At 40.7% G+C, this 17598-nt stretch overlaps 1 pseudogene; it reads left to right on the top strand.

Moving 5' to 3' along the window:
- The first annotated feature begins 3124 nt into the window (after positions 1-3124).
- On the top strand, positions 3125-16536 carry LOC108304589 (annotated as a pseudogene).
- The last annotated feature ends 1062 nt before the right edge of the window (positions 16537-17598 follow it).

Genomic DNA, 17598 nt, shown 5'->3' with positions numbered 1-17598 from the left:
GAATTGTTCCTCTGAATGTGCATGAGCCGTCGCCTCAGGGCTGGTGAAGGCAGCCAACAGCTGTTTCTATTTAACTCTAAAACTTGATCTCACCCATTCCCAGCCTCCCAGCTCTACCAGACCAGCTGGAGGTCCTCACAGACTCTTTTGTGAAGCTTCACTTCCCAGAAGAGGCCGGAGCCAGCCCTGCTTTCCCTGTATGTTTGTTATGTTTCCTCTGGTTTTTGATTTGACCTCCTATGCCTGTTAGTTCCCACGCAGTTCTGAATTGGTTCTTTGAGCTTTTAGCTATTGCCAAAGCCTCTGACTGCTTTTCTGTCAAGGTGGGAAGGAATGAATTTGGGAAGAAGGGAAAAACACAGTAAGCTTTTGTGGTGCACACTGTTGGCTGCCAACTGAAATCCATTGTCCCTGTCTCTTTTGCTAGTGGAACCTCAGTTTTGTTCAGGATGGTAATATGCCCAATAAAATGTTGACTTCAACCCTCAAAGCTAGGTGTGGCCAAGTGGAGTAGTCTGGCCCATAAGATGTAAGAGAAAGTTGCCGAGTAGGGCTGCTGGGAAAGCTCTTTATAAAGGAGCTATCTCAAAGGGTCATTTTTTGTTGTTGTTGTTTGTTTATTGTTTGTTTTTTGCACTTCACCAGGCACTTAACTGTAGCTGACTGCAGAAGCACTGCCTGGGAGTGTAGGAGACATCTTACAAACATGGAGCTGAAGGCCATGGTCTCAGATGAAAGAGAACAGAGCTCAAAACAGGGTGGGTTTCCCCTGGCACCAGGGAGCTGCTGAACCAACTTTGGATGACCTAACGCTGGACTGCTTTTTGACAAGAAAGAAAATGGAACTCCTGTTTTATTTAAGGTAAGGTTTAGTTGATTCTTCTGTTATTTGCAGTAGAATGCAAACCTAAGTGATGTACTTTTTGTATGAAATTGAGATAAATATTTATCTCTGTTCATGGGGGAAGTAATAAACTCACCAGCATGGAAGATAATTAAGCAAAGGTTAGATGGTCATCACTCAGGTGTGTTTAAAGGGATTCTTGCATTAAGTGGAAAGTTGAACTTGGCAGAAAAGCAGAATATTTATTAAAGAAAAATAATTTGGGATGAAAATGGCTTATGGCACCTCAAAGTTAAATTTCAATTACTGTAAAATAAAATTTCTTTATTATTTTAGCATGCATGGAAGCTACAATTCTATGTGTGTAACATATTTTTTCCCACTTTTTTTTTCCCAAATTTATGAGGATTAAGAAAACATTTAAAAAATTTGCAGGCATTTAGGAAACACAGCAGAATTTTCATTCAGTGAATCAAGTTCACCTTAGATAAAAAGTTGATTTTAAAAATCCTGTCATTTATGACAACCTGGATGAACCTGGAGGACACTACACTAAGTGAAAAAGCCGTGCACAGAAAGACAAATTCTGTATGATCTCACTCATGTGTGAAATCTTAAATGTGGAACTTATAGAAGCAGAGAGTAGACTGGTGGTTACCAGGGTTCGGGGGTGAGGAGAGGAGACTGGGCAGATGTTGGTCAAAGTATATAAAACTTCAGTGAGGAGGAATATGTTCAGCAGATCTATTGTACAACATGGTGATTATAGTTAATAACAATGTATTATGTACTTAAAAATTGCTAAGAATAGATTTTAAATGTTTTCAACACACACACACATACATAAAGCAGTAAGTATGTGAGGTAATGGATATGTTAATTAGCTTGATTTAGTTATTTCACAATGTATACATACTGTAAAACATCAACTCTAAATATATACAATTTTTATTTGTCAATTAAAGAACTAAAAATCTAAAAAGTCAAACAAACTTTCTCAAATAAAAAAGACTGTTTCATGTAGAGCCTTCTGGGACCCCTAATCAAGCATGGTAGCTTGAACTCATGCTTATCTTGGCTCCTTCTTAAAACCTCATTAAAATCAAAGATATGAAAAAGGATAGATAAGACCACAGAAACAAAGAGAATGTAAGAGAAAAGAAAAGCTGACAAGAACATGTAAGAAATTTATAGAAGATAGAGAATGGATGGGAGAATAGTAAAAAGGTTAGTAGGGAAGAAAAAGGTAAAAATGAGTGCCTACAACCCACAACCAACATCTTATTTAATAGTGAAATATTAAAATCGAGAAAAAGGAAAAAGATAGTGAAATATTGTAAGCTTTCTGCCTGTGATTGGAAATGACAAGAATTCCTGCTATTGACATCTCCACCTATACTCAACATTGTATTGAATGTACAATAAAATGTAAAATAACACCATTTACAAAAGCAACTCAAAACATCAATGTCTATGGCAAATCTAGTAAAAAATTTTAGAGACTGCCATACAAAAAAACTATATAATGTCATTAAAAGAAATTAAAGAATATCTTTTAAAAATGGAAGGATTCACCGTGTTCATAGATTGGGAGCGCTAATATTGTAAGATACAATATTGTAAAATTGTAATTCTTTCCAAATTAATTTGTTGGTTCAATGCAATTCTAATCAAAATCCTGATAGATAATTTTGTGGAAATTGGTAAACTGATTCTAAACTTTATGTGAAAATGCAAAGACTCAACAATAGTGAAGACAACCTGAAGGTGAACAAAGCTTGTAAAACGTATTCTTAAATCACAATTATTGTGATGGTTTTGTTGTTGTTTTGAGATGTAGTCTTGCTCGGCCACCTAGGCTGGAGTGCAATGACATGATCTTGGCTCACTGAAACCTCCACCTCCTGGGTTCAAGTGATTGTTCCCGCCTCAGCTTCCTAACTGGGATTACAGGTGTATACCACCACTCCCAACTAATTTTTGTATTTTTAGTAGAGATGGTGTTTAACCATGCTGGCCAGGCTGGTCTCGAACTCCTGATCTCAAGTGATCTGCCTGCCTTGGCCTCCCAAAGTGCTGGGATTACAGGCAGGAGCCAACATGCCCAGCCTGTGATGGTTTACCTTGTACCAACATCACAATTTACTTGGAATTTAGTTTTTAATATGGTATGAGGTAGGGATCAAGATACATATTTCAGCCAAGACTGCATCTGCCCCACAAGCACAGAGCCACACCCTTGTTGCTCCACTGCCCATCCATACCCACCACCAGCTCACCATGGATTATCATATTGTCTCACTCATTGTCAGCAACAGCTCCGGCATGTGCAAGGCTGGGTATGATGCTCCCCAGACCGTCTTCCTCTCCATTATGGGGTGCCCTAGGCACCAAGGCGTGATGGTGGGAATAAGTCAGAAGGACTCCTATGTGTGTGATGAGACCCAGAGCAAGAGAGGCATCCTGACCCTGAAGTACCCCATCGAGCATGGCATTGTCACCAACTGGGACGACATGGAGAATATATGGCACCACACTTTCTATAACAAGCTGCGTGTGGCTCCTGAGGAGCATCCTGTGCTGCTGATTGAGGCCCCCCTGAACCCCAAGGCCAACCATGAGAAGGTGACCCAGATCATGTTTGAGACCTTCAATACGCCAACCATGTATGTGGCCATCCAGGCCATGCTGTCCCTATATGCCTCTGGCTATACCACTGGCATTGTGATGGACTCTGGTGATGGGGTCACCCACACTGTGCCCATCTACGAGGGGTTTGCCCTCCCCCACACCATTCTGCGTCTAGACCTGGCTGGCCAGGACCTGACTGACTACCTTGTGAAGATCCTCACCGGGTGCAGCTACAGCTTCACCACCACAGCTGAGTTGGAAATCATGTGTGACATCAAGGAGAAGCTGTGCTACATTGCCCTGGACTTCAGGAAGGAGATGGCCATGGCGGTTTCCAGCTCCTCCCTTGAGAAGAGCTATGAGCTGCCCGACGGCCAGGTCATCACCATCAGCAACGAGCAGTTCTGCTGCCCCGAGGCACTCTTCTAGCCTTCCTTCCTGGGTATGGAATCTTGTGGCATCTATGAAACTACCTTCAACTCCATCATAAAGTGTGACATGGACATCTGTAAAGACCTGTACGCCAACACAGTACTGTCTGGTGGCACCACCATGTACTCTGGCATTACCGACAGGATGCAGAAGGAGATCACCACCCCTGTGCCCAGCACAATGAAGATCAAGATCATTGCCCCTCCCAAGCACAAGTACTCCGTGTGGATCGGCGGCTCCATCCTGGCCTCAGTGTCCACCTTCCAGCAGATATGGATCAGCAAGCAGGAGTACGACGAGTCCAGTCCCTCCACTGTCCACCGCAAATGCCTCTAGGCAGATGTGACTTGAGTTACACCCTTTCCTGACAAAAGCTAACTTGCATAGAAAACAAGATGAGATTGGCATGGATTTATTTGTTTTTTTGTTTTATTTTGTTTTTTGGCTTGACTCAGGATTTAAAAACCGTTTGAAGGTGACAGCAGTCGGTGGGAGCAAGCATCCCCCAGAGTTCTACAGTGTGGCTGAGGACTTGATTGTACATTGTTCTTTTATTTTGTTTTATTTTGAAAGATTTTAGCCTCTGTGGCTACCCCTTTTTTGTCCCTCAACTTGAGACATATGAAGGCTTTTGGTTTCCCTGGGCGTGGGTGGAGGCCGCCAGGGCTTACATGTACACTGACTTGAGACCAGTTGAATAAAAGTGCACACCTTTAAAAAGAAAAGATGCGTGTTTCTACAGGATAATCTAGGCACAAAATATACCAGTTGTATAGGAAAATATTGATGTGTGCTCTTACCTTAAAATAAAATACTTCGTTCACCAAAAGACCCATTAATATAGTCAAAAAGTGAGCTGAAGTGTAAGATATTCACAATACATATAATTAGCAAAGGGCTTCTATCAAGAATATACAAATAATTCTGTCAAATCCATAAGAAAAAGACTACAATCTAATGAGAGACTCACTGATATTAAATAACTTTTTCAAATGTACAACAACATAACAATAATTAAAAATAGAATAAGGTCATCTGAGTTCAAATCCTAGCTCTGCCTTTTACTAGCCTTGTTGTCTGCTATAAATTTCTTAACTTCCCTGTTGCTTTTTCCCCACTAGTGATAGTACTTATATCTTAGGGATATTGCAAAGATGAAGTGAGCTAATATAAGCAAAGCTCCGAGAATAATGCCTAGCCCTTTATGTTGACTAAATACATTTGAATTTTTACTATTAAGAATTGGGAGAACAAACCTTTGTTTTCATCCAAAACTCATGCTTTTGACCATTACACTATATGGCCTTTGGGAAATTTTTGCTGTTTGGTTCCCAGTTCATTAAAACCCTGAATAATTTGCTGTTCATGGGAAATTTTTGCTGTTTGGTTCCCAGTTCATTAAAACCCTGAATAATTTGCTGTTCAGCCTCAACTCTTATCAACCTTTATATAAGTTGTATTATAGGATCGGTGCTTTATTATAAATCCACTCACTCATTTTTAAAGAAGCCTTGCAGTAACACAAAGATGATAATGATGCTAATAACCTTTATTTACTACTTACTGCATGCCACACACGAATCTACACACTTTATTTGCCATTTCTCCTTTAACTGCCACATCAACTCTTTAAAGGAGGTATGTTATTATCCTCATGTTAAATAAAAGGAAACTGAGGTACAGAAGATTTAAGAAACTTGACCGAGATCATAGAGTTGCTAAGTGGCAGAGAGTAGATGAGTGCTCAGCTTTGTTGCTCTCAGAATCTGCTGTAATTTTTCTGTAGGAGTAGTCAGGTAATAGTTCATTGATTTTTTTGTTAGATATAAGAATTTATATTCTTATATAAACAGTGAAGCATAACACTATTCTTTAGGATTCTCAGGGACACAGTGTAACTCACAAAAATAATTGAAATTATTTATAATAGTAAACAGTTTGTATTATGTGTATATAAATTAACCTCAGTAATATATTCCACATAGGCAGAAATGCACAGGCAGACAATACACTAAAATAATAACAGCAATTATTTCTGTTTAGTGAGATTAAAGGTAGCTTCATTTTCTTTTGTAAACTTTTTTATGTTTTTCCATTTTTCTATAATAATTTTACTATAAGAATGGTACTGTTACAAGAAAAAAAATTCAGAGAAAAATTATATATTGTCACAATTTCCAAATGTGCATTGAAAACTGTACTTTAGGTAGACAGCAACAGACAGCTGTTTTTAGTCCTGCTGGGTCTTTGTGACCCATCCAGTGGCTCATTGTACCTCAAAAACAAATTTTTGGGTAAAAATTCTGTTTCTGGATGTTAGGGTCATCTCCGTACTTAACCTCAGACTCACATTAGGATTGACTTCATAGATTGGGTCCTCCATCTTCTGGAGTGTGAAGCAGCAAAGCCACTTCTTGCTGCCCTTTGGGGCAGCCAAATGCCCACAGGGAGAGAGCCATGCAAGGAAAGGGGAAAGCACTTTGGTTGGGCAGCAAACAAGAATGTCATAGAGATAGGTACTTGGAAATAAATGTCATCGTTCAGTCTGCGGGCAGAAGACTTCCCCATGAGTTTGAGATTTATGAATGATGACTCTCTATTGGGGAGTAGGGATGAGTAATCAGTTCCTTGCAAGAAGGTGAGCTCTAGAGAAATGTCCTGAGATGGAGGAGGGATGCTGGGCGCTTGGTTTCTGAGGTAAGCAGAGGAATTTGGATGTACTCAAGGGAAGCACAGTTATCCCAGGGTTCTCCATAAGGACCTGGAAGTGTTTGGTAAGGTCCTATCCCAAAGAAATTAAGTCAGAGTCTGACAGAGAATGGGCAAAGAGACATCTTGGCTGCAGCATTTCAAACTAACACAGCTATAACTGCTATGGATGCCAGTAGGAGGTGCCATAAAGAAGAAAGTTGCAGTAAGATCATGATGTGAGCTGTGGTTATGGACAGAGCAGGGAATCTTGGTTCCCCGAGATTTTCCCTTCCCCTGACAGTGTGATTTGGAATATGCTGGCAGTGAGATGATCTTGGTGCAAAAAAACCCAAAACTAACAAAGAAAAAAATCTCAAACTGAGGTCATATCCATCCATGCACCAGCTCAACCTTCCCATCCTTAGCACTTGATACTCCCACCATCCAAAGCAAAGCTCGTCATTCTTCCTTCACTGCTTCCTCTCTAGGCTCTGGTTGTTTGAGATTTGGCTTATCCTTCTTAGAATCTGTCTAGATGTTTGTTTTAATCACATATTTTGTTTCTTTGGAAGAACCCTGGCTTCAAAAAAGTACAGGAAGAGACATGAGGCAGAGTTGAAAAATATGACAGGAAAACAGTCAGAATTTGACAAAAGCTAGGACTTGGTGAGAGACGGGTGAGTCTAAATGACCTAGAGGTTTGTCTGTTAGAAGATGGATAGAACCAGGGCCCTTGGTAGCTCCCTCTTGTCATAAATGGCTTTGTTCTCAGCACGTTCTGATCTTAGTTAGGAGCACACAGAGTTCATCCATAGTTACAGGAAAGGGGAGCCAGTCAATGGGCACAAATACCAGTAGATGACCACCAGGACTTTGGCTTTCTGTAGAGAAAAGCTCAGCACCAGATGGATGAATTCGTTCCATGAAATTCTGAACATTTCTCAGTATTTATAGGTGGTACTATTATTTATAGGTGGTAATATTTTAAGTAAATGACAAAACTAAAGTTTATACAGCTTGAGGGCATTCATTTCCAAAAGGGATAATGTAAAGGACACAAGTTGCCTGGTACCAGGCCTTGGTGTCCTGCCATGTTGTTCTATTTGCATTGATTGACCAAACTCTGTTCACAAAGTATCCCATAAGATCTGCTTTGGCTCAAACTAACTGAGAAACCACTGTCTTTTTGATAGTTGTGCAAGATGGGAGGAACATGAATACTATAGAAATGAACTTCCTCAGTAATTGGCCACAAGATATTAAATTTGTGATTCAACAATTACAATAGCCATATTGATGAGCCTGGTTTCTTCTCTGTGTCAATAATGTGTTCTCCACCCTCTTTCAGCCATGCACTCCTGTGGCCAAACCTTAGACTTCGTTGTCACCGTTAACTCTGCCCTCTGCACCATCTCAAGTGAACGACTCACGGGTCACCTTCCAGCACACCCTCCCTGGAAGCCTCGTAATCTCACAACTTGTCAGATCTCTTGGGCTTGCTGCCTTTTTACTGTCCCTTATATACTTCATGTTTTCACACCCCCCATTATCCAGCTTAGAGTCCATGACCCAGAACTGCAAGCACTCTCATCTCCTTTGCCTCTGTCTCCTAGAAAAACCTGCCTAGAAAAACTTCAACTTTGGCTAGCCCCTTCTCCACGAATTCACTACTACAACCCATGGCCGATTATGACTCAAGAACAACACTCAACCACGCTGGTTGGCCTCACTCCGCATTCATAACTCACAGCTTCACGTGGGCCCAAGAGCTGCATGGAAATCCTGCCACATTTCCCTGGTCAATTCACTACCTGGCTCTCCTAGACACATGTTTTCTCTTTCCTCAAGCCTCTTATACCTCCTTCTCTACACTCTCAGGTGAAGACATTATTTAACTTTCTTCTGCTCTCACTCCCAAATCTATCACCTACTCACCTCCATCTGGCTTTTTTCCTGTTGTTGGGGATGAACTTTCAATGTTCCTATCTCAGGTCAACCCTTCCACTTGTCTGGTAGGTTCTGTCTGCTCTCACTTAAGCAGGTGTAAATATCTAGTCATTCTCCCCTCTGTATCCCTTTCTATAGGATCATTCCCTTCAGCATACAGATATGTTATTTTCCCCATCTTCCGATAAACGTTTAGCTCCACATTCCTGTCTAGCAATCAGTTTATTAATTTGACATTCATTTCAGCAAAACTCCATGAAAAAGTGTGCTATACAGTTGGCCTCTGTACCCAAGGTTTCTGCATTTGCAGATTCAACCGACTGAGAATCAGAAATATTTTAACAGAAAACAACAACAACAAAAACCAGATTGAGTGTAGTGGCTCACACCTGTAATCCCAACACTTTGGGAGGCCAAGATGGGAGGACCACATGAGTGCAGGAGTTTGAGGCTGCGGTAAGCTATGATTGTGCCACTGCTTTCTAGCCTGGGTGAAAGAACAAGACTCTGACTCTAAAAAATTTTTTTTAATAAAACATCAAAAAAACAGCATGAATAAAAAAATATCATATAACAAGTATTTTCTAGCATTCACATTGTATTAGGTATTATAAATACTCTAGAGATAATTTAAAGTATATTATAGATATATGTAGGTTGTTTATAGATACCAAATCATTTTATATCAGGACTTGAGTAGCTACAGATTTTGACATCTGAAGAAGGTCCTAGAACCAACCCCCCATGGATACTGAGGGACATCTCTACTTCTCTCCAGTCTCTCTCCTCCTACAATTTTATATGAAGTCACTTTGATTAGGCTTTTGTTCTTAATACCTCACCTTTACTACTTTTGTGAAGATCTTTAATAATCTCCAAATAGCCAGATCCAAAGGTCTTCACCTTCCTGATCCATCAACAGAGGCAAAGGAGTTGAGACTGCTTATGGTTCTGGATCACGGACTCTAAGCTGGACAGTGGGGAATGTGAAGACATGAAGTAGGTAAGAGACGATGCAAAGGTAGTAAGACCAACAGATCTGATGAGTCACAGGAGCTTAAAACACATCATCACTCTCTTTTTCAAACACACTCTCTTCCTATCTTCCAGAACACCACAATCTCTTTTTCTTTCTTCCTCACAACAGAGATGGATTTATCTTGAAGCTAAAAAAGCTTAAGTATCTTGATTTCCAGTAAAAAAAAAAATGCTTAAGTATCAGGGCCCCTCACTGTTATGGGCGCCTTCTAAGGCCCATCTAGGAATATATTTACATGCTCATAGTGTTTTGTAGTATTTGCAAAATAAGATATTTTAACATAATTGGTCAAACTTCCCCTCATATGCAGATGCAGTAGAGCTTCCACTCCAATCCCCTCTGATCTCTCATTACTGTTTTGTGCACCTGCTCCAGACATACGCAGAGCTGCTAGTGCCTGGACAGTGCCCACCTCTGCAGAAACTCTTGAGTAATTACTGAAAAGCGTAGGTGTGTGAAAACCTAGATCCCTTTCCTTGAGTCAGTGCAGTTCTGAAGCGTAACCTACACAACCGAGTTTCCCTCTGGATCAGGAAGAAACTGCCCTCTGGGATTTTGCCTGAGATCATGCTCCTGCTGGGCATCCTCTCCTGCCTGTTCTGCTTCCTGCACCACCTTCCTGGTCTCCTGAGGTGCTACATGGTCACCTTCACAGTGATCCTTGTCTCTGGGTCTATTTTGGGATGTCAACCTAAGGCCACATTGATCATCAACATCCACTAACATCAAACAGAGACAAGCCAGACAGTAAGTGCACCCAACTTTGCCAAAAATGTCAAACCAGAATCTTACCAAGCTTCTAAATCCAATGACCAATTTAGAGGAAATTCAGTGGGCAGAGAACACAAAAAACACATGACACATAAGGATTTGATTAGAAAAATATGGACTGTGGGAAACTCTACAGAAAAAAACAACCTGATTCCTTAAACAAATTAATTACAAAAGAGATAAGAAATCTATGGATTTTTTTAAAAACTGGGGACATATCAATTAATCACAACTTTAAATTCTGATTCAAACTAACTATAAAAATAAAAGTATGGCATTTCATGAGATTGTTAGAAATTTGGATATTATTATTATTATAGGACGTTATTATTAACGTTTGCTGAAGTATATTTAGGGCATCATTATTTTTAAAGAATTCTTGTATTTTAGAAATACATACTAAAATACTGATAGATAAAAATACGGTAATATCTAGAAATTGCTGTAAAGCTGCAGAGGAAGGGAGAAAGTGGGTGGAGTACAGTGGAAACAAGACTGCCATGAATCTACCATTGTTGAAACTGTTGAAAGGGTTCCTGGGAATGTACTAACTATTCTGTCTACTTTTGTATAATTCGAAAGTTTCCATATTAGAAACTTAAAAATTTTCCCTTGTGTGAGATGGTATTGGAATATTGGAGTGACTATAAGTATTTTGGAGATTGAATTAATGGTACGTTGAGTTGGAGATGTGTTTAGTTTGGGTTTAGTGGGATGTATTTATGTGGTTTGTAGTTTCTCCTGTGGGTGGCTGAGTTCTTTCTATGCCTCTGGAGTAGGAGTGCTTGGAGGAGTTCTCCTACTTCCCAGGGTACTGGCTAAACTGGAATTGAGGCAACGGTGGTAGGGCAGAAATGAAAACCTACTATCAATGTGAGGTACAGTGTGCAGCACTGGAAGTGTGTGAGAGTGAAAGAGAAACAAGTTTTGAAAAGTAGTTGTGGACAATTTTTCTCAGCATCCGATGTGTACAATTATAAGTTCTTTTTGTAAAATTCAATTCTTTATCAGAGTAGAAGTTCCCTCTCAGGAATAAAAAGGAATACAATTAAATAAGTACTATATACTTCTGTCTGATTTTTAAAATTGTGATGAAATATACAGAACATAAAATCTACCGTCTCAACCATTTTTAGATATGTAGTTCCGTGGTATTAAATATAGTCAGGGGCCAGGTGCAGTGACTCATGCCTGTAATCCCAGCAATTTGGAAGGCTGAGGTGGCAGGATCACTTGAGTCCAGGAGTTCAAGACTAGCCTGGGCGGGCAACATAGTGAGACTCTCGTCTCTACAAAAGCATTTTAAAAATCATTTAAAAGGAATAAAAAATAAATAAGTAAATTCATAATGTTATGCAACCATCACCACCATAACCTCTTTATCTTAACTCCATAGCTCTTTCATCTTGTAAAATGGAAATTCCATACCCATTAAACAATAACTCCCTATTCTCCCTTCCCCCAAATCCCTGGCAACCACCATTCTACTTTTTGTCTCTATGATTTTGATGGCTCTAAGTACCTCATATAAGTCACTCAGTTTTTGTTTTTCTGTGACTGGCTTATTTTCACTTAGCATAATGTCTCCAAGTTTTATCCATATAGCATATGTCAGAATTTCTTTTCTTTTAAAGGCTGAATAATATTCCATTGTAAACATATGCCACATTTTGCTTATCTTGCTTCTACATTTTAGCTATTGTAAAGAATATGGGTGTGCAAATATCTCCTGAGATCATGCTTTCAGTTCCTTGGGGTATATACTCTGAAGTGGAATTGCTGGATCATATAGTAATTCTATTTTTAATTTTTTGAGGAACTGCCATACTGTTTTTCACATTGGCTATACCATTTTACATTTCCACCAACAAAGCACAAGAGTTTCAATTTCTTACACCCTTGCCAATACTTGTTATTTTATGAGTTTTTAAAAAAATAATAGCCACCCTAATGGGGATGAGTGGTGTCTCATTGTGGTTTGATTTGCATTTCCCTAATAATTAGTAATATTGAGCATCTTCTCATGTGCACATGAGTTATTCATATATCTTCTTTAGAGACATGTCTTAATATAGTTTGGCTGTGTCCCCACCCAAATCTCAACTTGAATTGTATCTCCCAGAATTCCCTCATGTTGTGGGAGGGACCCAGGGGAAGGTAGTTGAATAATGGGGGCCTGTCTTTTCTGTGCTATTCTTGTGATAGTAAATAAGTCTTATGAGATCTGATGGTTTTATCAGGAGTTTTACTTTGACGTCTTCCTCATTTTCTCTGCCACCACCATGTAAGAAGTGCCCTTTGCCTCCCGCCCAATCCATGTGGAACTGTAAGTCCAATTACACCTCTTTTTCTTCCCAGTTTTGGGTATGTCTTTATCAGCAGCATGAAAACAAACTAATACTGTAGATTGGTACCAGTAGAGCTTGATATTGCTGAAAAGATACCAAAAATGTGGAAGCAGCTTTGGAACTGGGTAACAAGCAGAGATTGAAACAGTTTGGAGGGCTCAGAAGAAGTCAGGAAAATGTGGGAAAGTGTGGAACCTCATAGAGACTTGTTGAATGGCTTTGATCAAAATGCTGATAGTGATGTGGACAATAAGATCCAGGCTAAAGTGGTCTCAGATGGAGATGAGGAACTTTTTGGGAACTGGAGCAAAAGTGACCCTTGTGATGCTTTAGCAAACAGACTGGCAGCATTTTGCTCCTGCCCTAGAGATTTGTAGAACTCTGAACTTGAGAGAGATGATTTAGGGTATCTGACAGATGAAATTTCTAAGCAGTAAAGCATTCGAGAGGTGACTTGGGTGCTGTTAAAGGCATTCTGTTTTATAAGGGAAGAAGAGCATAAAAGTTTGGGACATTTGCAGCCTCGCTATGTGATAGAAAAGAAAAACCCATTTTCTGGGGAGAAACTCAAGCCAGTTGCAGAAATTTGCAAAAGTAGTGAGGAGCCTAATGTTAATCCCCAAGACCATGGGAAAAATGTCTCCAGGTCATGTCAGAGACCTTCAATGGCAACCCCTTCCATCATAGGCCTGGAGGCCCAGGAGGAAAAAATGGTTTCATGGGCCAGGCCCAGGTTCCCTGTGCTGTGTGCAACTTAGGGACTTGGTGTCCTGTGTTTCAGCCACTCCAGCTGTGGCTGAAAGGGCCCAACATACTGTTTGGGCTGTGGCTTCAGAAGCCCAAAGCCTTGGCAGTTTACACATTGTGATGAGCCTGCAGGTGCACAGAAATCAAGAATTGAGGTTTGGGAACCTCTGCCTAGATTTCAGAAGGTGTATGGACATGACTGGATGCCCAGGCAATAGTTTGCTGCAAGGGTGGGGCCCTCATGGAGAACCTCTTTTAGGGCACTGAAGAAGCGAAATGTGGGGATGAAGCACCCATGCAAAGTCCCTACTGGGTCACTGCCTAGTAGAGCTGTGGGAAGAGGGCCACTATCCTTCAGACCCCAAAATGGTAGATCCACCAACAGCTTACACTGTGCACCTGGAAAAACAACAGACACCCAATGCCAGCGCATGAAAGCAGCTGGGAGGGAAGCTGTATCCTGCAAAGCCACAGGGGGAGAGCTGCCCAAGACCATGGGAACTTACCTTTTGCATCATCAGCACAACCTGTATGTGAGAACTGGAGTCAAAGGAGATCATTTTGGAGCTTTAAAATTTGACTGCCCTGCTGGATTTTAGACATGCATGGGCCCTGTAACCCATTTGTTTTGGACAATCTCTCCCATTTGGAATGGCTGTATTTACTCAATACCTGTACCTCTATTGTATCTAGGAAGTAACTAGCTTGCTTTTGATTTTACAGGCTCATAGGTGGAAAGGACTTGCTTGTCTCCAGATGAGACTTCGGACAATGAATTTTTGGGTTAATGCTAAAATGAGTTAAAACTTTGGGGGACTGTTAGGAAGGCATGACTGGTTTTGCAATGTGAGGACAGGAGATTTGGAGGGGCCAGGGGAGGAACAATATGGTTTAGCTGTGTCCCCACCCAAAGCTCAACTTGAACTGTATCTCCTGGAATTCCCCCATGTTATGGTACAGACCCAACGGAAGACAATTGAATCATGCAGGCTGGTCTTTCCTGTACTGTTCTCACCATAGAGAATAAGTCTCAAAATCTGATGGGTTTATCAGGGGTTTCAGCTTTTGCTTCTTCCTCATTTTCTCTTGCCATTGTACCTTTTGCCTCCCACCGTGATTCTGAGGCCTCCCCAGCCATGTGGAACTGTAAGTCCAATTAAACCTCTTTTTCTTCCCAGTCTCAGGTATGTCTTTTTCAGCAGCATGAAACAGACTAATACATGTCAATTTAAGTCCTTTGCTTATTTTTGAATCAGGTTGTTTTAATTAGGATTGTTTAAATTCTGTCAGGGTCTATAGACACCAAGGAAGTTTGTGTATGAAGACACTGATTTTATGCATTCAAGCTAAGAATAATTTAAAAACTGTGATCGATCATGCTAGAAGGTGAAGTGATTATTTTTCCACTTCCCCTATAGAAAATAACAGTAAAAAACCAACTGTAATATAAAGAGTTATTTAAAAAGTATGCAGCCCAAATATGTAAAGATACTAATGTAGGCATGTATCAGGCAGTTAAATAATTAAAAATATTATAGAATTTGTGAACGTTACCTTAAATAGCTATTTTTAAAGCAGGGAGGAGTTTTGCAGACATGATTAAAATAAGGATCTTGACGTGAGGAGATTGTCCTGGATTATCCAGGTGGGACCTATAAAACCTTCTCATTATCTATTCTATTTTTCAGCTTTTAAACAGTGCAATTTGATGTGATTTTTTCCCATTCTAAATGTATATTCATATTTGTATTTAATTCTAATTTTGTATACTTTTTCTTTAAGATGGATGACAAAATTGTATAAGCTTCAGGCTCTTCTGCCCATTGGTCATTCCTGCTTAGTTTCCTTCCTTGATTCTTCCTTTTCCCTCTCATTTCCAAACTTTGGGGTGTCCGGGGATTCAGTTCTTGGACTTGTCACCATCTAGATTCGCTCCCTGGGTACAGGTAGTCAGGGTTTAGTCAGAGAAGGAGAATCAGGATGAGTATTACTGAATGGGACTTGTTATTGGAATAAGACCTCATACAATTGTGTAAGAAGGTAGGGAAGGAAAAGCCTGAAAGGGGGAGTTGAAGAGATCAGAGAAAAGTCACTGCCAGCCCTCCTGGAGCACTGGGGTGGGTGGACAAGCTTGCACTTCCAAAGGCACATCCAGCTGCAAAAGTGGGACTGGGAAGGAGAGACATGGACATCTAGGGAAGGTTGTTGCCGCCAAGCTGGCTGGTGGGCCTGGGGCTGCTGTTGTTGCAGGAGGAGCTAGATGCAGTTTGGGGAAGACTGAGGCTGGAGGCCCCTGCCCCTCTCTGTCTCTCCCCCTCAGTATCTAATCAGACACCCCTCAAAGAACACTCGCGGCTGCTTCACTTCTATCTTCCAATCTCATGCGAAGTTCTTTCTTGGTCAATGCTAATCTGGAACGATACAAGGAAAGAAATTCTGAACATGTAATTCCAGTTTAGCCAAGCTAACAAAATTTCAAATCACCACACTGTGTAGTCTCACTTTGTCTCATGGCTTTACATTCTACCTCTATTCCAATAATTCACAACTGTATAGGCCCTGTCTGACCTTCTCTGAAATTCAGACTTAAGTCTAACTCCCTACTAAAGCACCATTTGTATGTTTTATAGGATTTTCACACTTAGCATCTCCAAAACTGAGTTCATCTTCTTCTCTGAACCTACTTTTCCAGAATCTTCCTCTGACAGAGTACACTGACCAAAAGCTTTGGGGTTACCTTACTTCTTTCTCTCCCACCCAAAGAGTAATCCTTCAGAAAATCCTACAGGTTCTTCTTTTTAAAACATTCATTATCTGATCCCTTCTATAATAAGCTGAAAAACTGCTCTTCAAAAGACATACATATCCTAATCTCTGGAATCTGTAAATGTTATTTTATATAGCTGTTTAAAAGGGAGGGGGAACATCTTTGCAAATGTGATTAAGGATATTGAGAGGAGGGGATGATCCTGGATTATACAGGTGAGACCTAAATACAATGACATATGTCTTTATAAAAGGGAGGCAGAGGAAGACTTGATAGATGTAGAGGAGAAGGGGAGGATGGAGAGAGAAGGGAACAGAAGGAGGAAAGAGAGAGACAGAGATGAGCAGATGCTGGCCTTGAAGATTAGAGTGATGCAGCCACCAGAGGCTGCAAGAGCCAAAGAACAGATTCCCCACTAAGCTGCTGGAACGCATGCACCTTGCTGACACCTAAATATTGGCTCAACAATACTGATTTTGGACTTCTTCCCTCCAGAACTGTGCGAGAATAAATGTCTATTGCTTTACATCACCAAGTTTGCAGTAATTTGTTATAGGAAATGAATACACTTTCTTACCATTTTCTTTACAATAACCGTGTTTCAGAGCACCCTCATCTCTTGTGTGGAATATCACCTAGCCTACTGACTAATGGGTCTCTCTGTGTCTGTCCTTGTCCCACCCCCTATAGTTTAGTTCAACACAGCAGCCAGAGTGAACATTTGAAAATAGAAGTCAGATCATGTCACTCCTTATTCAAAACCCTTCAGTTATCTCCTATCTCATGTAGAGTAAAACTTCAATTTCTCAAATAGTAATAGTCTACACGGACCTATGGGATTGGCTCGCTTCTGACCATCTCACCTTATCTCTGATGCTCCACGTTAGTAGCATCAGTTTCCTTGGTGTTCCTCAAAAATGCTACGTGTGTTCCTGCGTCAGAACTTTGGCACTTACTTTTCCATCTGTGTAGAGTGCTCCCCCCCCCCCGATATGGTTTATATGTTTGTCCCCTCCAAATCTCATGTTGAAATGTGATGCCCAATGTTGGAAGGGAGATCTGGTCAGGGGTCAGGGGTCATGGGGGAGAATCACTCATGAATGGCTTAGCACCATCCCCCTGGTGGTGAGTGAGTTATTGCTCAATTAGGTTGTATAAGATCTGATTGTTTAAAAGAGTCTGGGACCTCCCCCTTCTCTCTCTCGCTCCTGCTCTAGCCACATGATGTGCTTGGTTCCACTTTGTCTCCCACCATGATTGTAAGCTTCCTGAGGCTGTCACCAGAAGCCTAGAAGATGTCAGTGCCATGCTTGTATAGCCTGCAAAGGCGGGAGCCAATTAAACCTCTTTTCTTTTTAAATCATCTGGTTCCAGATATTCC

This window comes from Cebus imitator, unplaced genomic scaffold (assembly GCF_001604975.1).
Source record: "Cebus imitator isolate Cc_AM_T3 unplaced genomic scaffold, Cebus_imitator-1.0 Scaffold55, whole genome shotgun sequence".
Lineage (NCBI taxonomy): Eukaryota > Metazoa > Chordata > Mammalia > Primates > Cebidae > Cebus > Cebus imitator.
This window is presented reverse-complemented; position numbering and strand designations above follow the sequence as displayed.